Genomic DNA, 24,642 nt, shown 5'->3' with positions numbered 1-24,642 from the left:
AATTATACTCAACAACCCCAAAAATAAACTTTTACCTTCTTCAAGGATGATGCCACAATATGAACAGAAAATAACTGACTTTAATAACAGGTTTAGTTTTTGGTATCATTCAAAGGGGGTACATCATTTGTCAGCCTAAGAGAACATAGTTGGCAGTCCACACTGCTTCACCAGGGATGATTTGTACCTGTCTCCTCTAGGTTTCTGAATATTGGCTAATACTTTTTCTGCCCCCCCCCCGTAGTGCTTTTTTTGACATTGCCAACCTGATAAATCATCTAAACTACCCTCCCTAATTAACATCACTCCCTCCTATCACACCTGTCCTCTGTTACTACTTCTCACAATCACTCCACTATAGCCTCCCTTATCATACTTCTCAACCTGTAAGACCAAGAAATCTGGACAAAGCCATATATAATGGGGGGGGACAAAGACCCAAAAATATGGACAATTTTTAAGTACTGCTCTTATGAACATATAAAGTTGAAAGAATAACAGAGTTTGCATTAACATGAATTTTCTGAAGAGTATGAAGTCTGTAACTCAAACGTCTTTCATTATTTTCTCACTTCAGTCCTCAATGATTTGCCAGAAAACCAAATTTTATGAGAAGCAGACCAAAATATGAGGCAAAAATATGGACATTCTGTGAAAATCTGTACAGTTGAGAGGTATGTCCCTCATACTCTCCCTGTCACTAACTTAATATGTTTCTAATTACTCCTTTAACCTCTACAACTAACCAACATAATGATGCCTTTGAGAAATGTATATACCTACATTTACCTTGGTTGTGCATCAGGGCTGGTAACTCGGCACGTAAAAATCCACTACCAAACATTAGCGGACCGGAGTTCCGCTGTGGCGACCCCTAACCGAGATAAGCCGAAAGACACAACAACAATAACCTTGCCTTATTTTGCATCTGAACTCAAATGTTTATACTTTTCTGACTGTGTGCATTTAATTCTAATGTATTTTACTTTCTCTGATTGTGTGGATTTATTTCTGTTGGATTCACTTGTATAACCTTCTTGAATACCAAACTGTATTCACTCTGTATTGTTCTCATCCATGCTATGTATGTAACATTGTTTGTTCCTCTGTGGAGCCTTTCTCCCCTGGCATCCACTGAAAAAGAGCTCTAGCTCAGTCAGACTTTCATGGTCAACAAATGTCAAATAAATAAATAAATGTGACATAATAAAACCAACCCCTGAAAATCTAAAGGTGATACTAAATGTCAGGAGTCTAAACAAAAAAACTCCACTCCTTGCAAGCTTTCTTCATGCTGAAGAATATAGTTGTCTGTGCAGTTACTGAGGCATGGTTTAAAATGTTGGACAGCACCCTTGCAGTGCAGGATTATAATGTGTTCTGCACATTTTGACCTGCTATTTCATGAACAGAGACAAAAGATGAAGGTGTTTCAATTTGTATCAAAAATACCTACACCTCAAGGCTGGTCAAGCAGAATAATGCCCTTGAGCTTCTCCACATGCAATTGATCATAAACAAAGTCTCATATTATATCCTTCTAAGCTACAGGACCTCCACTATGACCCACAAAATCCACAGCGCTTACTTAAATGAAATGGAGTCAATATCCATTTTGCCCAACACCATACTCATGAGCGAGTTCAACTACCCTTCTATCAACTGGGAAATATACAATCTTAAATATGTAGGCCCAAAGAGTCCTGGACTTTGTCAATGTGGATGCTTGGGACCAGCTAGTCCATACACCTACTAGGGATCCAAAGATCCTTTGTTTATTTAAATGCCTTTATTGAATTATCACTTGCAATACAGGCAAATTTGCATTTATACAAAAGTAATCAAATTGTATTAAATTAACATTAACAAACGTTATACTTCACATGTATTGCTATGTATCATATAACCTAAGCAACATTACATAAATTATTCAATTCCTGCCCCTTTTTTTAAACAAGAAACATTTTTATTAAACCATCACTTATGACATAAGCAATCATACATTTATATAAATGAAAACAAACCACACTGACAGAAATATAGTTGCAAGCATTTTACATCACAGACCATTCTGACACACTCCTAGTTTCAAACATTATACATCACTTATAATCTATCCAATCATTTTCAGTCAAATATTACATAGCTCATTTAAGTCCTGCCTTCTTTTAAACCTCCCTTCTATGTATTGTTTCCACAATTCACATTTTTTACTATGTGGTTTTGACTTGGTCCTCACAAACAAGGGGAAATATTGCAGTCCCCCCCCCCCCCACACACACACACACACACCTGAGTGTAGCATCCTTGCTGGTCATGTCAGACAATAAAGGTGTCTCCTTCAAAATAAAAATAAAACTTTGGACACAACCTATCCTATGAACTTTCAGGAATTATTCTGAGGCAAACTTCCTTCTTTTAAGTAATACCCTGTCAAAATCTCAACCCCCAACCCCAACAAACCCAGGGAATATCACTACCTATGTGGAGTCATTCACAAAGTTCCTGTACAGCCATGTATATAGCTGCATAGGGGCAACAGCACCTACCCAAAATAAGCATAAGACAATCTCAGAAAACAATCTACCCTGGTGGAATCCTAGCATAAGTATGTTGTATAACAAAAATTTATGTCCAAAAAGTGGAAATTCAATGCACAGCAAGGAAAGAACTCTTTCATCAACCTTAATAAGCAACTCAGAGGGCTACTTAAGTCCACCAAAGCCAAATTTGAGTTAAAAGTAGCCTCCCAGGTTAAGAATAATCATAAGGCATTCTTCAGCTATATCTGCAAACTCAAAGGCAATACACAACAATGTGCTGAACTACTTGTAAATGGAGCCATCTATACTGAGCCAGAGGATATAGCTAATCTACTGACCGATATGTTCAGCTCCAATTTTACCACATTTTTACCACCAGGCACCTCTCAAGAAATACCCCAGCCGTAGCTCACCAAACTATCACTACGTAGCAGTTCCTAAAAGCATTCTCCAAGGCCAAATGCACTGCATCCACGGACCTGATAATATCCCAGATTGTTTCCTTAATAGCAGGAAATATGACCTATCAGGACCACTAGAATCACTATTTAACAGTGGCCTACAAACAGGATTCACGATGAAGGAATAGAAGACTGCAGCTCTTATCCTCCTACATAAAGGCAGGCTATCCATGGACCCAGGAAACTATAGACCCATAAGCTTGACTACTGTCATATGTAAAGCCATGGAGAGAATAATCATCATGGACAGGATAAATGACAACACAGGTAACCTTCGGGCATTGGATCCAACTCCGTTTGAATTCATTAAGGGTAGGCCATGCCTACTCAGGCTGGTGGACTTTTTTGAGAAAGTCAACAAAGCAATGGATGAGGTCAAAAGAGTGCACACTGCTTACCTTGACCTGATCAAGGCATATTTACAATACCCCAACTCAGGCACTGTAGATAAGCTCATAAAAGTAGCTGATAAAGCCTTATGTCACCCACTGGCTAACCAGCTGTCTCAAAGATAGGACCCAAGAAGTCAGGATAGGGAAGTATATCCCCACTAAACAGCAGGTCAGAGCAGGTCACTAGTGGTGCCCCCTCAGAGCTCAGTGCTGGGGCTGCTCCTCTTTGTCATCTACTTCTCTGAAGTCAAGGCTAGTATGAAAGGCCTCTAGCTGATTAAGTTTGCAGACAATTTAAACTAGGTGCAGTCATACAATCCTCCATTGAAACAAATACCCTCCATGAAGGCCTGGCACAGACTAATAACAGTTCCAGAAATGTTGTTAGTACCTTTACAGCCTTACTTACTGCCAGAATCTCTATCTATAAAAGTATGAATGAAGGCCTCATTACAGCAGGCACATATGTAGATCCTTTGAAATAGTAGACCAAAAATTTCTCAAAAGCAAACTTCACATGCTAAACTTTGGCCAGACTACTATTAAATGGTTCCAAGGTTTACTAGAAGACATAACCTTCCAAGTTCAAACAAATTATATTTTTCCTCAGCTGGTACTTTTAACACTAGTTTCCCTTAAGGATCAGTACTAAGCCCATTTCATTTCTCCTTGTTTATTAATAACTTACCAGAAGACCTTTCCTGTTTAAACCTTGTCTTCTACACAGATAACATACTCCTACTAGGAGCAAACAAACACCATAATAATCTACAAACCCAGTTACAACTCTCTTTCACCAAACTCTGCCACTGGGCCATGTCTAATAAACTCTTAATAAACCATAAAAAAATGCAATGCTCTTCTGTTCTCCAAAATGAATACCCCAGATACCTGCATTTACTATAGCTGATTCCAAAAAGAATGTTATTTCCCTAGTCACGGTGAATATAAATATCTTGGTTTTACTCATGGCTGTTCTCTTGCTTTCTCCAACCATACTGACACAATCAGTGTCATTTTTAACACACATCATGAATGGAAGACTAAACTAGGTTATTATACCCGGTCTGTGGATGATGTGTCTTTTCTTTGGAAAGGCACGGTTACTGAATTGCCATCTTTTATATAACATTTGGAAATGAGCACAGATTTTTTAAGATTTTCAGTCAACAGCTCTGAGACGTTGATATATTTCTTGGATGTACTTCTGAATAAGAACACAGATGGCAGTATAGAGACAGCTTTGTACTGGTAAGCATGTTGGTGGAATAGTTTATTATCATTTGATAGTATGCATCCTAGGCACACTTTCAATAATATTATAAAAGGGCAGCTGTATAGAATCTCATGCCTATGCAATAAAGAAGCCAGATTTGGCCAGGAAGTTGATAATTTGGAACAAAATCTAAAGGAAAGGGGTTATAAACAAAAGGAGCTTAGTGAGTCTATAACTGAAAGCAAAGCCAAGAGACATAGTACTGTTAAACCATGGTTTTCCATGAAGTCCACTAGATCTGACGAAGGGGTGAAGAACTGTAATATTGAACAAAACAAAGGAAATGTACGTATGCTTCTCACATACAGTAGTGATGTAGGGGGTATCTGTGACATCATTAAACAAAATTGGTTTTACAAAGAGATCCTAAGAAACCAACATAGTAGGAGCACAGCCAAGGTTTACCTTTAGAAGAAATAAAATCTAAAGGGTATGTTATGTCATGAACCAAATCCATGTGGTAGGGGTAGTTTGACAACAAGAAGGATGGGCACTTTTACCTGTCAACAATGTAAAGCTTGTAATTATATTTCAAAAGACAATTTATTTGGTCATCCCAGAATAGGACGGGAATATTTTTTCAAAGGATATGCTGATTGTAGGACACAAGTTGTCTATTTAGCTATGTGCCTGAAATGCACCTCATATTATGTTGGAAAGATGAATTGTATGTTGAAAAATAGAATATTAAAGCATATTTTTGATATTAAGCATAATAATGTACATAATGCTTTATTCCAACATATAGAGATGAATGATGGTCATAATTTCTCATTCATGGTGTTACAGATTAGTAATAAAAATGTTAGAGGTGGCAATTTGGTTAACACCACTGAATGCAATGAAACAAGGTGGATTGCTAGGCTTGGGACTGATAAAGCCCTAGGCTTAAATGCTGCCGTCCCTTTAAAACCTATCCTAAGAAAAAGGAGGGCAAAATACTGAATTCTGATAGGAGGAAGAGTATTTTAAATTTATTGCCTTGTTTCTTAAATACTATCTGATGAAGGGCATGTTTGCCTGAAAGCACTCATTGTGCACTTTTTATTGTTTTTATTGTTTTTATTTGTCGGAAGTCTTGGCTTGGTGTTTCCTGCCTTATTTTAGATTTTTCAAAAACAAAATTGATGACATGAAAATTGCCAATCATTACAAAATAAGGGTTATGCTGCTAAATGCTAGGAGCTTAAACTAAAAACTGCACACCCAGGAAGCACTGTTATCACTGGAGGATGTAAATGTCTGTGCAGTCACAGAAACCTGGTTCAAGGCCTCAGAGAGTGCCCCAGCCTTGAAAGACTAAAATGCCTTCCACACCTTCAGACTGCAAAACAAACATGTGAGAACTAAAGGAGGCAGTGTTTCTTTCTATATTAGAGATAAATTCATCTCCCGACTAGTTAGACAGGAAAACTCCATGGAGTTACTCCAAGTTCATATTATTGTGGGTAAGATACCCAATTAAAAACATAGCTAGTTATAGATCTAACTCTATGGATCATGATGCATATGAGGCCTACTAGACCAAACTGGTGTCAGTCGTAATATTGTCAAACACTCTGATCATGGGAGATTTCAATTATCCCACCATCAACTGGAAAACCTACTCTAGCCCTAACTCATTAACGCAAAAGTTTCTTGACTTTGTTAACTCAAGTGCCCTGGAACAAATTGTTCAAACCTCAATAAGAGGAACAAACATGCTAGATCTGCTCCTCACTAACATGACGAACAGATGTACAACCACAACTGTCAGACCATCATTAGTTAAATCAGACCACAAATCAGTCACCTTTGAACTGGCACTAACACTGGAACTCACAAAGGATGAAGTCAGTCTAAAAAACTTCACCAAGGCAAACTCCATCCTCCTAGAGGAAGGTGTAACTGCATTCCAGGCCCCACCCCCCAGCTGGAAGTGGTAACTACACCAAAGCTTACACTAAAGCCCTGTACAATCACTTGTATAAATGTGTAGATTTGGCTGTTCCAGAGAGAAGCCAGAGCCCCAAGGGAAAACAAGCTGGCCTGGTGGACATCTAGCATCAACAAACTTTACAATAAATGCAAAATGTTGCTGTCTAGGAAAACTAAGGCAAGGTCCCAACAATGGAAAAGCACCCTCCACAGCCTCAACAGGCAAATACGACAACATGCCAAATCCTCTAAGGATAACATTGAGAAAAACTTAGCAATCACAGCTAAGGATAACCATAAAGCCTTTTACAGCTGCAAATGTAGCCTAAAAGATAGGACCTAAGCATGTGCCAAACTAGTGACTAACGGTATCACACACACTGATCCTGCAGAGACAGCAAACCTGCTGGCGGACAGATTTGGTGAAAATTTCACTAACTTATCCCCTCCAAATGTATAGGATCATAGGAATATAGGGGATTACTAGGCTATCGACCCAGAGGTCATTTTAAGCCTAGCCATTTCAACCCAATGTAATACATTAGAAGTACTAGTCAATACCCAAGATTACATTTACTGATGACTGCCCATGGTCAGGAGGGCTGTGGGTGCTATCCCTGGTAAGAATTTATGATGACCCATCCACTTGTCCAGGTTCCTCTTGAGCAGTGCCATAGCGGTGCTCTGTTTCACGTGAATTGGTAGCCTGTTCCAAAAATGTGGCAGTCACTGGGAGATAAATTTGTCCCTCCAACATGTTCTATTTAAGTCACAGGCCATATTTAAGTTCCTAGAATGGGGATCCCTAGACCCATTTGATTTACAGATATGCAGTAAGTTCATAAGTTTGGGTCTGGGTTGCTTTGTAGGCCAGGCATAAGTCTCCCTTATGAAGTCTATACTATATGGAGTATAATAGGATAATAGGAGTTTAGTCAGTCCATGTAAGGCACATGCTGGAGGCCCTTGATCTTCTTTGCTAGAAACCTCTGAGGCCTCTCTAATTGCTGCAGGTGCTTCACAGGGTTTATGGGGGCTTGAAATTTTGCCAGGTTATCACTTAATAACAGAAAGTTATCCTTAGAGTAGGTTAACTGTGGTTCCTTTTTTTTTTTTTTTTTTTTTTTTACTTCAAAGGAGACCATTTTGTGGTCTGACCTTACAGTAGAAAATATTACACTAGGGGTCTGCAGCACTCTCCCATATTAGTGAGGGCCAGATCCAGTCAGCGCATTGGCAATCTGGTCTAGGGAGTTTGTGTTTACAAAATCCTAGAATCTCTGTTCCTGCACATTTGGTGTCATATATAATTCTTAGTTAATAGTAGGTTAATTCAAGTTGTCCATGAATATGGTATTGGGTTGGATGGTTAGTGTTTCCAATAAGTTTAAATACATATTATGGGATTCTTGGGTCATGCAGGGGGACCTATAACTTGCAAGGAAATGCCATGGGATTTTGCCTATGTTGATTTGAACCTGGAGAAGCTCAAGTGCATTGTCTTGTTTGACCAGCCTCGAAGTATATTTATTTTTGATGTAAATCAAGACACCTCCACCTTAAGTCCCTGTCTGTGTGTTAGTTGATCTAAATCTGTGGAAGGCATTATAACCTTGCATTGCTGGTGTGCGGTCCTTGGCATTAAACCATGTCTCAGTGACCACACAGACATTAGCATTCTCTAGAGTGAAGAGAGCTTGTAAGTAGAGGAATTTGTTTGTTTAGACTCCTAGCATTGAGCAGTAGCACCTTTAGATCGTCTTGGTTTTGATTTGCTATGTCAAAAGTATGTTCAGTTTGGCATTGCATAAAAAAAGGCACTACTGGGGGGATAATCCTAATATTTGAAAGCCTATAGGGAAGAGGTTCAGACCATCCCTGGCAAAGCAGTACAGTCTGTTGACCATCTCCTTCTATGCTGATAAATATTGAACCCCCTTAGAATGACACCATAAACTAAGCCAGTTATTAAAGTCAGTCATCTTCTGTTCATATTGTGGCATCATCTCTGGAAAAAGGTAAAATGCTGCTCAGTGCTAGGCTCATACCAGACTGAGATACGTATTTCAAGAGCTCCATGATGTCTCTCTTCATATAGTCTAAGAAGGTACTTTTCTGGTCATTTACACCCATACAAACTATGACTGAGTCATACTGGTACTTGTGGTCCAATACCTTGAGTGCTTGCATACTGTGGTATATCCTGGCCTCTGATAAGCAACTGACTGTGACTTTCTACTTACTCCCTGGTAGAGGGACATTAGTGTGTCTCACAATGGAGTCTCTAATGACCAGAATCTTGGATTGTGTTGTGGCTTGATTCATGGGCTTAGAAGTAGAGGGTCCTTGAGATGCAGCTGTATGTGCTGATGTTTGTATTGGTTTGAAAGTGTGCATTTGGGTCTTCTGAGGGTATTTATCATGTGTACTTCATCTAGGGAGTCTTTAGGGTTTAGGAAAGTTACAGTTAAGTGCCTCAGCATATGTGGGTCTATGTACTTCCTTTGAACTGTGTGTGATGGATACAGCATGTGTACCTCTGACAACCTGATTGACATTAGGAGTGCTTTTAAGTGGGAGCTTTGCCTCCAGTGACATTGTGTAAATACATCTCTCACATACTATATCAGTTTGTTTGAGAATTAGTTATTGTCAGTAAACATGATGCAATTTCTGCATTGCCTCAGGATGCCCATATCCACCAAGATGTAACAGAGATATTGGGAAAGTTCATATCCATAAACAGTGCAAAGGATTCCAGTACCAGACCACTCTAAAAACCAAGGTACCACCATCAATGGCACACAGACACAAGACACAAATAAAAAGTTAAGCACATGTAAATAAAGAGTAAATGCCCTTTCATCCCCAACCAAAAAGGGACTTCATCAGAACCTAAATTTCATCACAAATGGTAGGTTTTTGTAACAAAAAGACTTGTATCATGTGAAATCAAAACCACATGATCAAAATCAATAATAATACCAATTGCACATTTAAAATACCATGACAAACAGCAAAGACAAGTGAAGTAAACATATAAAAAATATGTATATATACATTCCATCTTGTTATATAAATATGCATGAAATGTACCATAAGAATACTTAATAATTAAAGACACCAAAAAATACTTAAAATATATATTGAATACAAATTAAAGAATTACTAATAAGAAGTTCATTATTTCAGAAAGGATTGGTCATCAACAATTCAATTAAAGTAAAAACCAAAAAAAAATGTTTGTGTATAATATATATACATACAGTATAAAAGGTTTTTTGTCCCCCCATTTTTTTCCATATTATATAGAATTCATAGCTTATCTGACCTTAACATTAAAACTGAAATGATGGAGATACTGTTGTTTCATATCCATGGCAACAGGGCCTTTTTTATTGATTAGATGGTTGCAGTGAGAATATAAAGTAATGTCAGGAGTATCTGGTTTGCAACTCTGGGGGCAGTGCTTGTCACTGCAAACTAGTTGCCATGTGTGCAAAACAGTCGCAGCAATCCCAAGCACACTGCAGACTCCTTGGAATCAACAGTCTTGTCCCAGATGATGCAGGAGTTTGTAGGCTTGTTAGACTCTTCTCGTGGTAGATGCCTTGAATAGTAACCAGACCAGTCAGGAAGGTCAAACAGAGACACTCACTGTCCAGTCAGAAACAGTCAGGAATCAATGCCCTCTACTTCTTCTCTCACCAGAGGCAAAATATATGATACTGAATACACTGACAAGGATTCCAGCCATTCCTGGTAGCTAAGAGTTTTGAGGTCAAGGACTGTTTGTTAGGAACCTCTGTGTTTTTCAAGTTTTTTTGATGTGTCTAGTAGGATGTGTGCCAAAGGGTACATTATATGTTCTATAATGGGATTTATCAGGGTAGTATACACAGGAACAATGACTTTCTTGGTTTTAGAAGAGATGCCCTTGGCAACTAGTTGCAAGATACAGAATGACTACTTTCTGAGTGGGGAATTGTGTCAAAAGCTTTGGCCATGTCAAGGTATGCTGTGTGTACCATTTCATTTTCATCCATTGCTTTGGTGACCTTTTAAAAAGAATCCAGCATGACCTCCCCTTGATGAGCCCAAGCTGAGATGGGTCGAGTGTGTGGAGTTTACCTCTGTCCTGATTGATTAGTTCCATGACAAGTATTTCCATGGTCCAAGACTGCAGACAACTTCCACTTCCTTTCTTATCTGGAGCTCAGAATCTCCTGGTCTATTCCTGCCAGAGTCAGACTCCAGAGGAGTATAATCCTCTTCTTCCTACTACATTGTTTTATTCTTTCTTCTATTCTCTCATCCTTCACCTTTGAGATGTCTGGAGACTGATGCACTATGTTAAACTAGAGACATTCTCCCTCATCTACTTTGACCACCAGTGCATTTATCGTAGACTTTGTCTTTGTCCAATTCTTCAGCCCTCATTAAGGTAATGTTCATCTTCCTTCTCTTTGACCTTGCATTTGATGATCTTTTATGTAGCTCACCACACTTCCCCATCCCTTCCTTCTCTGTCATTTCTAAATTATCTGTACCCAGACATCACATCTGTGTGCTACTCTCTCTCTCTCTCTTTCTGATCACTGACTCATATTTCTCTGATACTAACTCTCCTTCTGCATTGCAGCTTGTAGCTCTCTCATCTTCCTGCTCAGATTCCTTGCACTGCATACATAGTAATAATACCCAGCCAAGATCTGAAATGATTTTGCTTGTTCTGCTGTGTTTTTGTGCCCATTTTTCTTTTTGTTTTCTGTCTGAATAGCTATCCAGCACATCTGATTCTGTTACACATCCCCACTTCCAACCTAGTTTAAAGTCATGATCATTGAAACGAACCTTTGCGATTGATCTCTAAGTACCACTGCCCCTTCTGTGCTAATATGTACACTGTCTCAGGTACAGTCTTGGTCTCTATAGCCCAGTCTCTCCACCAATTCTAAGTCTTTCCCCCTTTTTACTAGAGAAAACTGTTATTAAATCCCTAATCCTTCCCTCTTTTTAAGAGGATGAAGAGAAGGGTACAGCAAAAATGTTTGGGAGGTGACAGTAGCTTAGGAGCAAACGGAGATGTAGGAATAGAAGAAAACAATGAGAACATGAAATAGGGATAGAAAAAAAATGAAGTCAGGGTAGTGTTCACTACTGCCATATGCAAATGAATGAAGATGGCTGACATAACCATTCTAAAACTGGAAGGAGGCTGAAGTAATTCAGATAACATAGACAAGGGTCAATTAAACAAAGGAATGGAACATGCCAGGTCAGGCTGTCCATGAAAGATAAGGTAATGAAAGGGGGCTGTGGAAGTCTAATTAAGTTATTTTTGGAGAGAGGGGGGAATAGAAATTGATGAAATAAGATAAGCATTAAGCAGAAGTGATCAGTTAAACTGAGAGAAAGGAATCATTTTTCTCCGTATTTTTCCTGTTTTCAGTTTTTTTTAAATAAATATCAGTTTTTCAGGCACTTAGAGAGTCCTATAGTTGTTGGGTCTTTCGGCTTTTTCCTGCTTAGGGGTCACCACAGCGGAACTCTGGTCCGCTAATGATTGGTAGTTGATTTTTACATGCCAAGTTACCAGCCCTGACGCACAACCTTCAAAGAAGGTACGCCCATTCACGCATGTCTCCACGCAGAAGACGCTCTAGCTGAGAATCAAACGAGACAACATCTTGCTATGAGGCGACAACTCTACCACAGCACCGATAGTCCATTATTTAAAATATAATAGCTGCATTTGTTAAATGTTAAGCCACTGCTGCAGACTACTAGTTTCTTTCAAACTATCTGCAGTATAATTAAAATTTTAGAAACATATTTATGAAGAAAGCACTCATTCCACTTTATAATCGGACCTTTCTTTCTTTGCACGCTGTTTCTAGCTGTGTCTTTGACTCTTTACTTTAGAAACTAGCATCTTAACTGCTTTTGTCTTACCACATTTCTCTTTTAGGTAACTTCAAGCTACAGTATTGTTTCTTTTACAAAAACAAGGGGCAGGATTCACGAAGCCTCTGTGTAAGAGTTACAAGGCTTACACAGAGGCTGCAGTTAAACGGTGTGACGTCAGCATGTCATGCATATGCATGAGGGCATGCTGAATCACACCTAAGGCTTACACGGTCCGTGGAAGACAGTAGGGGGTGTGTCCATAGGCCGAGCCCTGCAAACGGACACGCCCCCAGAAGAGTAAAAGTCCCGTAAGTAAACCCCCACGACAGAGCCCATGTAAATGTGAATAAATACAACACAACACATGCCCCCACAGACTATGAACATAAAATGTATAAATGAACATGTTATATATTTTTTTTTAAATTGTAAAGATGTTTGCCCGTGAGTACGCTCATTTGCACGGGCGTGCCCGTAGCTTAGCCACAGTTAGCAGTCAGTGGAAAAGCATATAAGAACTACATATGCAAAGTAAGCCAAGAAGCAATAGCGTAGCGGTAGAGATGTTGGCTGAAGAGCAGGCAGTCATGGTTCAAGCCCCCCCAACATCAATTTTTATTTTTAGTGAAATAAGCACGAAACAAGTCCCTGACATATATGTACACATATAAAATTATATTTTATGTAAAATGTAATGAAATGGGCCATTTATTTTGAAGAAATGTGAGATAACAAAATAATAAAAAATGTCAGATGTGCCTATAGCTGAGCTACAGTTTAACAAGTTGAGTGCATCTGCCCGTAGGTGAGCAGTGGTTTAACAGGTGTAAAATGAGTGCCCGTAGGTGAGCAGTGGTTTAACAGGTGTAAAATGAGTGCCCATAGGTGAGCAGTGGTTTAACACGCTGAAACTGTGTGCCCGTAGCTGAGCTGAGTGTAATATGCGTGCTGACAGCCAAATGACTCATAAACCAGCGTAACCCGTTTGCGCGGAGCTGCACGCCATGCCAACAAGCTAACCGACGGGCAACGTTGAGCAAGCTGTAACAAAACTGCCTTTACACAGACACACCTCCTAGCCTGTGTAGACAGTCATAAAATATAAAAGCAGTGGCTAGGTTCAAACCCAGGATACCATGCACCATAGTCAAGGTACTGAACCACTAAGCCATGCCAGTTGCACTTAGAAATGCAGTAATAGCATATATATAGGAATGAATAGAAAGAGGAGCATGACAAAGCAGGTTTTGTGAAGCTGATACAATTCCAAAATGGCCAATCACAGATAAGTGCGGGAAAAACGGCATATATAAGCCCCATAGGCAGGAATACACAGCATAACCAATTGTAGAACCAACTTGCAGCCAGAATGTCAGGTGTAGGTGAGGGTAGTTGCTTTCGAGCACAGAGGTGGGGCATTGAGGAGTCCAAATATATGGTTTGGCTCCTTGTCCACAATCATGAGGCCCAACTCATGCAGGGTCAGGTCCTGTGGGGAGCATATAGGGCTGAGGCATGGGACCAGTTGGCTCATGATCTCACCAGTGCCACAGGGATACCAAGGACTGGTGAGCAGGTCCATCACCACCATGCGGACCTGAAGAGACGGAAGCAGGACCAACTGAACCGTTGGATCCAGGAGGCCCGGCAAATGCCCAATGCCCCACTACTGAGTAAGTTACATCTAATTATTTATGTAAGAAATTAACCTAGCTGATATTATGGAGATGTGTATTCCAATATTACTTTATTTATATTACAGCTGCAGGTGTCCGTTCTGTGAACCATAGAGCCTATGGCGATAGGCTGGCACAGTTGCGCCACCAGGCAGGTCAGTAATCCTCTCCCTGTAACTGTAAATAAATATAAAAGTATGACAGTTAGCAAAAGAGTGCAGTGTAGTCACTAAGTAATAAAATGTGCAAGTAACAGTGTAAGAGGGTTTGCAAGTATTGCTTGATTACAAAAGTGTGATGCAGTCTGTAATCCAAACAGAAAAATGAAACAAGTCTGAAATAAAGTCTGAAATAAAGATGTCCCACCTGTAATATAATAGTACATAACCTGCAGCAGGCTGAAAAGTACAGCTGCAGAAGCTGAGTAAAACACATGTGTGAAATATATCCCTGTTGAAATACAGAAACATGACAGAAGTGAGACTGTTGGAAAGGATTGTTATAACTACAGGTAAAACATGTCAATAAAGCCTAGAATTAAGTACCATCCTGAATTGTAAAAATAAAACAAGTGAGAGAGTGTGAGAAAGAGTTATGAATCCACCAATAAAGTAGTAATAACTCCTGAATAAAGTATATTGCAGTCAGTACAGAATGAAATGAATGTGACAAACAGAACCAAACTGTAAAATGTGTTGAAAATGTTACCGCAGCTGGAATGTGTATCCCAAAATCTGGATATGTTGCTCTCAGTCTGCAATATGCAGATAGTATTGTTGTCTGAAATACCAAACATCCACAGTTGTCTATAGCTATATAAAGCAAATGTAGCAGGATGATGTAGCTGAACAGAGCCAGATATGAATGTGTATGAATAAAAATGAAAATGTATATTGATGTAGCAGTAACATTCCTATCACCAACTTGAAGTAGTTATCACATAGGAAACTGTAGGCAGAACTGTAGTGTGTATATATCTGCAGCTATTAGAAATGTACAGCATATGTATTGGTATTTGAAGTTGTTAATTAAATTTTCTTCACCCTACCCTATAACCACATATAATCCATTCCACGTGAAATTGGTATGTGCAATCACAATTAACACCCTGGACATTTGTCCTGTTGGTTCATACATATTTGCATGTACGTTGATGCATCTGCCCTGTTCATACATCCAAACCTGATGGCCTGCTGCCATCAATCAACCCTGCATGTTGTTGGACTGTGTATTGCTGTTCAAAATATGCATGTGTTATGCTTGCTGTTCAATGGTTTGAATATCTGGGTGTTTGGTTAATGGGAATACTAATGCATGCTGTTACAACTAATTGTGAATGGTATTGTACGTTACTAACCCAAATTGTCATGACATAATGCAAAACATAGGACGACAGGGAAGGCGGGTTCCAGCAGACCCACCTCTCCCTCCTCAGCTGGCGAGTGCACCTGGCAGTAGTGCCCAGGCGGACCCTCCTCCAGTGGCCCTGTGCCACCTGCGGGTGGAAGTGCTGCAGGGGATGGGGCTCGTCCCCGCTCTGCAAGTGTGGCCAGAGGAGAACATCCACTCACCCTCCGTAGTGTCCAGACTGTGGTGCGTAGGGAGATCCGGGAAGCTGTTCTTGGGCCCCTATGCCAGCTTGAGGCACAGGTGGCACAACTAACGGGCATGCCTGCTGCCCGGCCTACACAGCCCCCAGCACAGCCCTGTCCTGGGCTGTGAAGGCACAGTGGCAACTGCCCATGGGTGGGGATATCAGTTCCACTGTTGCCATCTGTGGGCTCATGGGCTCTAGATATCCAAACATCCGTCCCCGTCAATTGTGTAACCCCCCCACAGGTGTCATACACCGCCCCTGTATGCGTCTTGTTTGTCTTGTCTGTTAACCTACCCAACCTACCTCCCCAGCTATACCGACTTCCCATACCTGACATACCACTCTCACCTGAAAAAAAAAAAAGGGCACTCTGTACCCACAAAAAAATTGCACCCCATACATAGCTGCCCATTTCGCACACATGTCTGCTGGACATGGAAACTGTCAATTACAATTGGTTGTACAACAAGTATTATTGTTGTCCTTACACCTCTCTCAGGGGTGGAAGGTTTCAAATGTCACACCAAATTACAAACATATGCACAGCTGTTGCTGATGAAGAAATGGGCAGCTATGGGCCTTACCTACATCCCTCCTGCAAAACCTGAGCTTGTTTCCCTACTGTCTTACCCTCTTTGTGACCCCTTTTTCACCACTTTCCTGTCTCCCCATTTTCATTTCTTTCAAAGAAAATAGCGCGGGTGTGCACAAGAGTAAGCACGTTTAAGCGGTTGTAAGCGGGTGTGTGCGGAGCTGAACACCAGTGCGCATGCATGAGCTCCGCGCAAACCAGTGCTAACCCGGTTACAACTGCTTAAAAGTGCCTTAGTCACTCTGAATGACAAGTCCTGTAGTCTGCTCAAAAACAAAATAAAATCCCACTGTCAGTCCCGAACCCAGGAAACAGTAGTCTGCATGACTTACCACTAAGCCATGACTGTTATATAAGAACATTGTGCTACAATAAATATATCATGTAATAGTAGGAATGAATGTAAAGGGAATATAGGATGTGTAGTACACAAAGCATGTCATGTATATTTACTGTCAAATGTAGTGGATGTCTAGAATAGTAGTGTGTGAACAGAAACAGCCATGCTAGTTGGTAGCTAGTATGTAATAATGTCACTGTAGCACCCTGCAAGCCACACACATACTCACAGCAGGATAATCACTGCCCATACCCCACAACCTCTTACAGGAACACATCCAGACTAAGTAATAAAAAATGTGGAGCAAAGGGCCAAAAACAGGGACACATTCCAAATAATGCTACAACAAACGTAGACAATTGAGAGAGGTTCTGCATTTTGTTGGATGTTTGGAAGGGTATGAAGTCTGAAACTGAAATGTTTGTCACTATAGTCTGACTTGAGCCCAGAGTGATTTGCCAGAAAAAGCTGTTTATGAGATATTGACCAAAATATGAGCAAAAATGTGGACAACCTGCAAATATCTGTACACTTGAGAGGTCTGACACTGCCATATTTGAATAGTTAAGAGCCTATACATAGCAACAGTGACTGAGTTACAGGGATGCCCCACAGACTCCCTGTGAAACGTACAAACAGTAGGCAGAAAGGTGTTACAACACATGCAATGGTAACTATGAAGTACTCAAAGTATGCACCACTTGCATGGCAGAAATAGTGTAGTAATACATATGCTCATGCTATCCCACAGTCACAACTGCAGAATACCAGACAATTTAATGGGTGTACCCCACTGATATGTACCATTCCATGAGGCAGATAAAAGATGCACCTGAGAGTCTCTGGGGCCTGCTCAGCAGCATACTCAAATACCGTAATAGATGTCAAGGCCCACACCATGGCCAGACCACACTGCATGCAGTAACACCCTAGCAGATATAGCAAGCATTCCAAGGTGTGAATGTACATGGAAATTAGGAAAGCCACAGCAACATACTACAGTCAAGACACCTAGCAGGCATACAAGTAGTGAATGTAAAGGGCAAATATTGAAGCCATAGCAACAAAGTGCAAGAGACACTGCTATATACCAGTTACACCACATGTCCCACAGGAAAGCACACACACCCACATTAACAGTAGTAGTAGTCTTAGGTGTCAGTGTACATACACACTTAGTACAGGAAACTGGAGAAATGAATGGAAAAATGTTAATCTACAACACAGCCAGAAATATGAGAGAGATACTAACCTTTACACTCACAGAACAGTGTCCACAGCATAACAGCATGGTCCCTGCCTTTGAACTCTGAAAGGGCTACGCCTATCTCACATACCTTTTTATAGCACTGTCCTGGAATCACAGTGAGAACTGCAATCAGTACACAACTGGCTGCATGCAATTAGCAAATGCTGGCTAACAATTGGTGCAGAGGCCATCACATGGACATATGCAGATACCTACAAAAGCATGCTGTACTCCCAGTCCACACATGCAATACTTTCATTGCACCCTGTGGAGGTAGGGAGAGACAGAGAGAGAGAGAGAGAGAGAGAGAAAAAAAACATACACAAACAAAACCAGTCATCAAAACCCACTCGAAAGCTGACAACTGCCAACTGGAGCAGCAGGACACCAAACCAAATGGCAACACAAGCAGCTGTAACAAGCACAGGTAATGTAAAGTAATACTTTAAAAGTCTACATACTGTGAACCCTCCATATGTGTCATTGGTCTGTATCCATATGTATATGAAGATGTGCATAGGGCAGGGGACATACAGCAACTATCAGTGAAGGCTGTACATACATATGTATGTGAGGACATCTATGTACACATATCAATGTAGATTGAATGTAGGTTGTAGTGTAATGTACAAAGTAGGTTTCACAGTTATGTATGTTTAGCAGTATGTTAGTGTGTGTATACAGTTTTGTAAACAAACATGTTGATATACCTATCTATCATATGGATACGTATGTATGTCAATATATGTATGTATGTATATATATATATATATATATATATATATATATATATATATATATATATATATATAAATATGCATATATGTATACATACATAGAGAGGGATGTAGGAATACATAGACAGATGTAGATAGAATATGTAGAAACATATATATGTAATACACACATACAGATATAGATATATGTAGATACATATACATAGACAGACAGATCTGACTATCTACAGATATGACTGTATATGACGATCTCACACTCCCCCTGTCCCACCCCTCTGTCACTCTCACCCCCTCTCTGTCACACACACACACCCTCTCCATATCTATAGCAATATATGTACATCGATATATATATATATGTGTATATGTATACAGACATATATATATATATATATATATATATATATATATATAGACATATATATATATATATATATATATATATATATATATATACATATAGATATATATACATATATATATATATATATATATATATATATATATATAGAGAGAGAGAGAGAGATGTATATATATTCTGAGTGAGGCACATGTGTACAGATGTATTGCAACAGGTGCCTGGTGACAAAGGCATGGAGTGAACACCAGTGTCAAAACTGGAGTACCATACCCCATTTCAAATTATCTACACCAGTAACCACCAGATATGTGATTGGCTGCCCACCACTGCATGTGTCAGGGGTGAACAGGGTCATAAATGTGTACAATAGTCCCCCCAATGATAGTCACAGTGGCACACTATTCCTGGAATACCTGCACATGGTATGTGTCAGCAGACATGGTGTGTCAGCTACAGACATGTAGGTCAGTGTACCCCTCCACACCACACAATGGCTGCCACGGTATGTACCTCACATGACAGCTACAGATATGGAGAAGGACACAGTGACATGTACAACACTGTGCAATGCACTCAAACACATTACCAATGCACAGTGACTGACAACACCACAGAGTACACACATACTACCCACATAGAGGTTACCACTCCTGGATTTACATACTTAAGTCACACCCATGACAGATGTCCAACAACCATAGTAACACCTCACACCATCCACAACCTAAATGACTGCTGTGTGTCGTCCATGACACTGCAGTAGAGAGCACATGGTGGAGGTACAGGTTCCTACCCACGGATAAGACATACCCTGCAATAAACCACACAGCATTAAGAAGCAAGACTCCCCATGAGTACATATCACACATACCCCTGCTGAATGTTAGTCAGATAGGTAATATGCCATATGAGTCACCCTGTGTAACTGTTTGACAGGAGCAGGTACTATCACATCACATGTGTCACAATGGTCAGGGTAGCAGAACAGTATGCTGATGTAGTCCCAGCGGCAATAGTATATTGTATTGTATTGTATTGTAATGTATTGTATTGTGTTGTATTGTATTGGTATGTAGAGGTGTCTCCTTCGTGGAGTGGAACCACTGCTGCTGTACGCCAGTGTACAGGTACATATCCTGTAGTCAGGCTAGTGTTACATAGCACTTCTATATGTGTGTTTAGCTCCTCTTGGAGTTCATGTAGCATGCAACCGGGGATACCATCAGGTCCCATTGATGCTGTGTTTTCTGCTTTTCTGAGGGCGGCTCTCACCTGGACATCTGTTATGACAGGGAGGTTACAGTCAGCTGGGATAAGTATGTCTTAGTTTGGGGGAGAGGGAGGGGGGAAACTTGCACTGAACCTGTCTGCCACAATGTTGTCAATATTTGTGGGTTCAGTGAATTATTTGTTGTTGTGTAGTAACTATGAGCATATTGGAGGGTTTCTGACCAGGTTGCTAACATAACTGAAAAAGGCCTTGTGGTTATCTGTAGTGTCCCCATTGATTTCCCTCTCAAAGTTGCCCATGGATGTTTGTATGAGAGAAAATAGCTCCTTACTAGTGCTGATCAGACATGCCTTCCCTTTATGGAATTATGCTCTGTCTTGCAGCAGCTTCCATCTTTTGTTATACACTCTGTCTATGGCTGGGGTCCACCAGACAGGGTGCTTTCCCTTTGTGGAGAGTGTCTTGGTCTTATCATGCATGATCCATGCATTCTCGGAGATGTCCGTAGAAATCATTTGTGAAGGGGTCAGCATTGTGGGTTGTGTCTTCCACTGGCCCAGTGGGCTTAAAGGATACCATGTCAGTGTTACGAAGTGTAAAGTTTGCATTTGAAATGTTATTCACTGTAGTCGTTTGTGCTGGTGGTGGAGGTGGGATATGTACATCCAGGGCAATTAGTTTGTGGTCAGCACACAGTAGTTGACGATGTACCCCATACAGTACCTCAATACAAACCCCCAGAGTGAGGAGGTGCTTTGGACCTGAATCAGTGTTCTGACTGCTGGGGTTTGGTAGTATGTCGTATGGAGTGTGCCAGGTACTGTTGCACAGTTGCTGGCTGAGCACTGATACCTGGCCATTTACATGTGTATCCACCAATAGACAGACAGATGCTATATATGTGAGATATGTTGTATCACAACAGTCGAATAGCATGTGTAGTATGTGTGCCAAATTCTGCTGACATATTTTGCTGATATCATGTTATTTCCTTTTTCAGGACCATGGCTCACCAGCGCAATCCAGCGTACTCTGCAGCTGAGGATGAGGAAATACACCAGAGCCTGGTGCCGGATTATGCAATACTCTTTTCCCGCACAAGCCAGAATCATCAGGAGAGAGCTGCACTGTGGCAAGACCTGGTCCGTCGGGTAAATGACATAGGCACGCATAATAGGACATATGAGCAGGTACAACATCACTGCAGTGATTTAATCAGAAATGTCCGTCAGCGTGTGTCGGATATCCACAGGCAACAGGTTTCCACAGGTGGTGGGGTGGCTACACATCCCCCACTCACCAGACTGGAGGGACTACTCATAAGTGTTGTGGCTCCAGCCCACCAACAACAACAGCAGCAGACCTGCATTATGATGGAGGCTGGAGCCACACAGCAGCAAGACTACGAGTGTGCAGGTAATATGCCATATGTATAGTTGACTGTTGTGTACACTGGTAGTTAATGCATGTGTGAGGTGTGTCCTTGGTTTGTAGCTGTCATCATAGTATTTAATGTGCAAGTGTGATATTCTCAATATTAGCAGCTGACCTGTGAAAGGCAACTGTTGTACTACTGACCTGTATCATACTCAGTAACAATGGCACAGTTGTGCCCACTGACATTAATTTCCTCACTTCTGCAGGTCCCTCCGGTGTAACAGCAATGCAGCCTATCCATGCTGGTGAGTGTGTATTAACAATACCTTTAATAGTCTTGATAGTAATAGTAACATTAGGCTCACTTAGTAGTGCTCTGTGTATGCATGCAGGTGGGTCTGTGTGTTGATATCTCGCATACTGAGTAGTGTGCAAGTGTGCAACTGTGTGCAAGTGTGCAACTGTGTGCAACTGTGAGCAAGTGTGCATGTGTGCAACTGTGTGCATGTGTGCAACTGTGTGCATGTGTGCATGTGTGCACCTGTGCATGTGTGCACTTGTGCATGTGTGCATGTGTGCACCTGTGCATATGTGCATGTGTGCATGTGTGCACATGTGCACATGTGCATGTGTGCATGTGTGCATCTGTGCACCTGTGCACGTGTGCATGTGTGCATGTGTGCACCTGTGCACGTGTGCACGTGTACATGTGTGCACGTGTGCATGTGTGCATGTGTGCACCTGTGCATGTGTGCACCTGTGCATGTGTGCATGTGTGCATCACTGGTAACATTGTGTAGACATTGTAAACTGTGTTTCCTGTTTCCCTCCCACAGGTTCTGGTGCTGCTCTGGTGTCATGCAGCAGGGAACCTGAATCAGGTGCCATGGGTATTGATAATGATGACATCTGTGTAATGGCACAGGAAGGTATGCCAGGGTCCGTCATTGGTCAGCCAATTGACAGTACACAGTTGTCAACCCCATCAATGCGCACAGTCATCCTGCCAATACACCCTTTGTCACCAATGTCCCTAGGTGATGGACAGGATACAGTGGGCATTGACCAGGGTAATGTGGTATCTGTGGCACAGGCTTCCCCACACAGCAGCCATGGGCATGGCCCTGAGATGGTACCACACAGACAGATGTCCAGGGGTTCTCGTGGGAGCATCCGTGGGCATACTGCCCCTGTCAGACGTGCCCACAGAGGTCTTACAACCTCAGCTATGTTTCGGGCTGTCATGCAGGCACAGTCACATATGGAACGGTACACCAGACAGGGTCTGAGGGAGCTGACAGCATGTCGCACAGCCATGACTGACAGTATGCGTGACATTGTGGCTGCCATCCGTAATTTCACCGATGTCATAGACCGACGTTGTGGGGACATATTAGATCAGTTCCACAACTACATGTCCATGAGCCAGGGCAATGGTGGACGGTTGAGGCGTCGACTTGGGTGTATGCCAGCAACAGCAGCAGCTGGCAGTCGTCGCGGATGACAACAGGGCCGCGGCCGCCCCCATAGTGCCAGCAGCAACCCCAGCAATGCTGGGTCTGTGCTGTCATCAGTCCTCCCCAGGAGACCATGTGCACGTGGCTCTTGACAGGCCCGACAGGGATCTGTGTCCAGTCACTGAACACCTGCTTCTGATGACAGTACCCAGTCTGGACTGGTACCGGATACGGTCCGTAGCACCCCTGCAAGGCACAGTGTCTCTGGCCGTGTCCGTGGCCAGAGACACTGATCTGTATGACCTGGCAGATACAGTCTGTGGCTGTCCACAAACACCAGTATATGGCAGCCATGAGGTGGAACTGTGTGCATCCATACACACATGCGAATTGACAACACCTAGGGCTGCCGCATACACGCACACACTGCATCAACATTGCCCCACCTTGTACTGCTGTCCCTCACCAACACGCATACACATACATGTCAATTGGTGGTATCAGTGGCAGACTCAGGCATACCAAGTTCACACCCTGTGCATATGATGAAACTGTGCCACCTCCTGCAATCTGTAACATCAGTGCAGGTACAGGTTAACATGTTTCTGATGCACAGGGTGACTACATAGACGTGTAGTAATAGTATCATGTTGTTAACAATACTGTGTGCTGATATAATTGTGGGTATATCCCAGCATGCCTGATGCAGTAAGGGTATGATTGTCTTGTACTGTTGTCTACACCCATGGTAAGTACCATAGTGTATCATCTGCACATGTTGGCATACTGGTGGTAAGGATGTCAACAGAAGGCTACATACATAGGTAGCACAGGGGATACGGTAATGAAAGTACTGATACGCAATGATGGACATGTAAACTGCAAGTGGCATGTTGCCCACACTGGACTCTGCAATGCGGATGTTTGAGGATGTTGATATGTGTGCAGTACTACACGACTGGTACAGGACACACAGGAGCACCCTAGCACTGCAAGCTCACATCTCATACCATGCTAGACAGCCCCAACACACAAAACTAACTTTCACAGGAGGGAGAGTCCCCATAAATGTCAGGGATACTGTGGTGGCAGGACAGGTAGCATACATCCTACTAAGTATGGAACCACTGAGTGAAGGCTCAGTGTCTGTTATTTGACATGTGTATTACTGCAGGTATGAGCACCTGGGTTTCCATCCAGTTATTGTACATCCTGACGGTACATGGTCTGTACACTTGTGTGCGCTGAGACTGGACCCTAGCCATCTGACCTGTGTATTTCCATGTACATGTGTATAGTGCCTACATATTTGCACTGTTACCTACTGGAAGTGGTACAGCTTGTTTGTTGTACAATGGAGTACATGCAGCTCTGCTTACTGTAGCTTTGTTTGCATGCATGTTTGCTTGCAGTTACCCTGGAACACTGATCCCACCTGCAATGCAGAGTTACAGAGCTTCTGTGGACTCCTAGTGACATCTGCATAGCTTACTATATGTATGTCCATGTCTCACTTGACAGAATGT

This window comes from Protopterus annectens, chromosome 4.part0 (assembly GCF_019279795.1).
Source record: "Protopterus annectens isolate FY-2018-M chromosome 4.part0, PAN1.0, whole genome shotgun sequence".
NCBI lineage: Eukaryota > Metazoa > Chordata > Ceratodontiformes > Protopteridae > Protopterus > Protopterus annectens.
The sequence above is the reverse complement of the archived record's forward strand: the minus strand, read 5'-3'. Positions refer to the sequence as shown.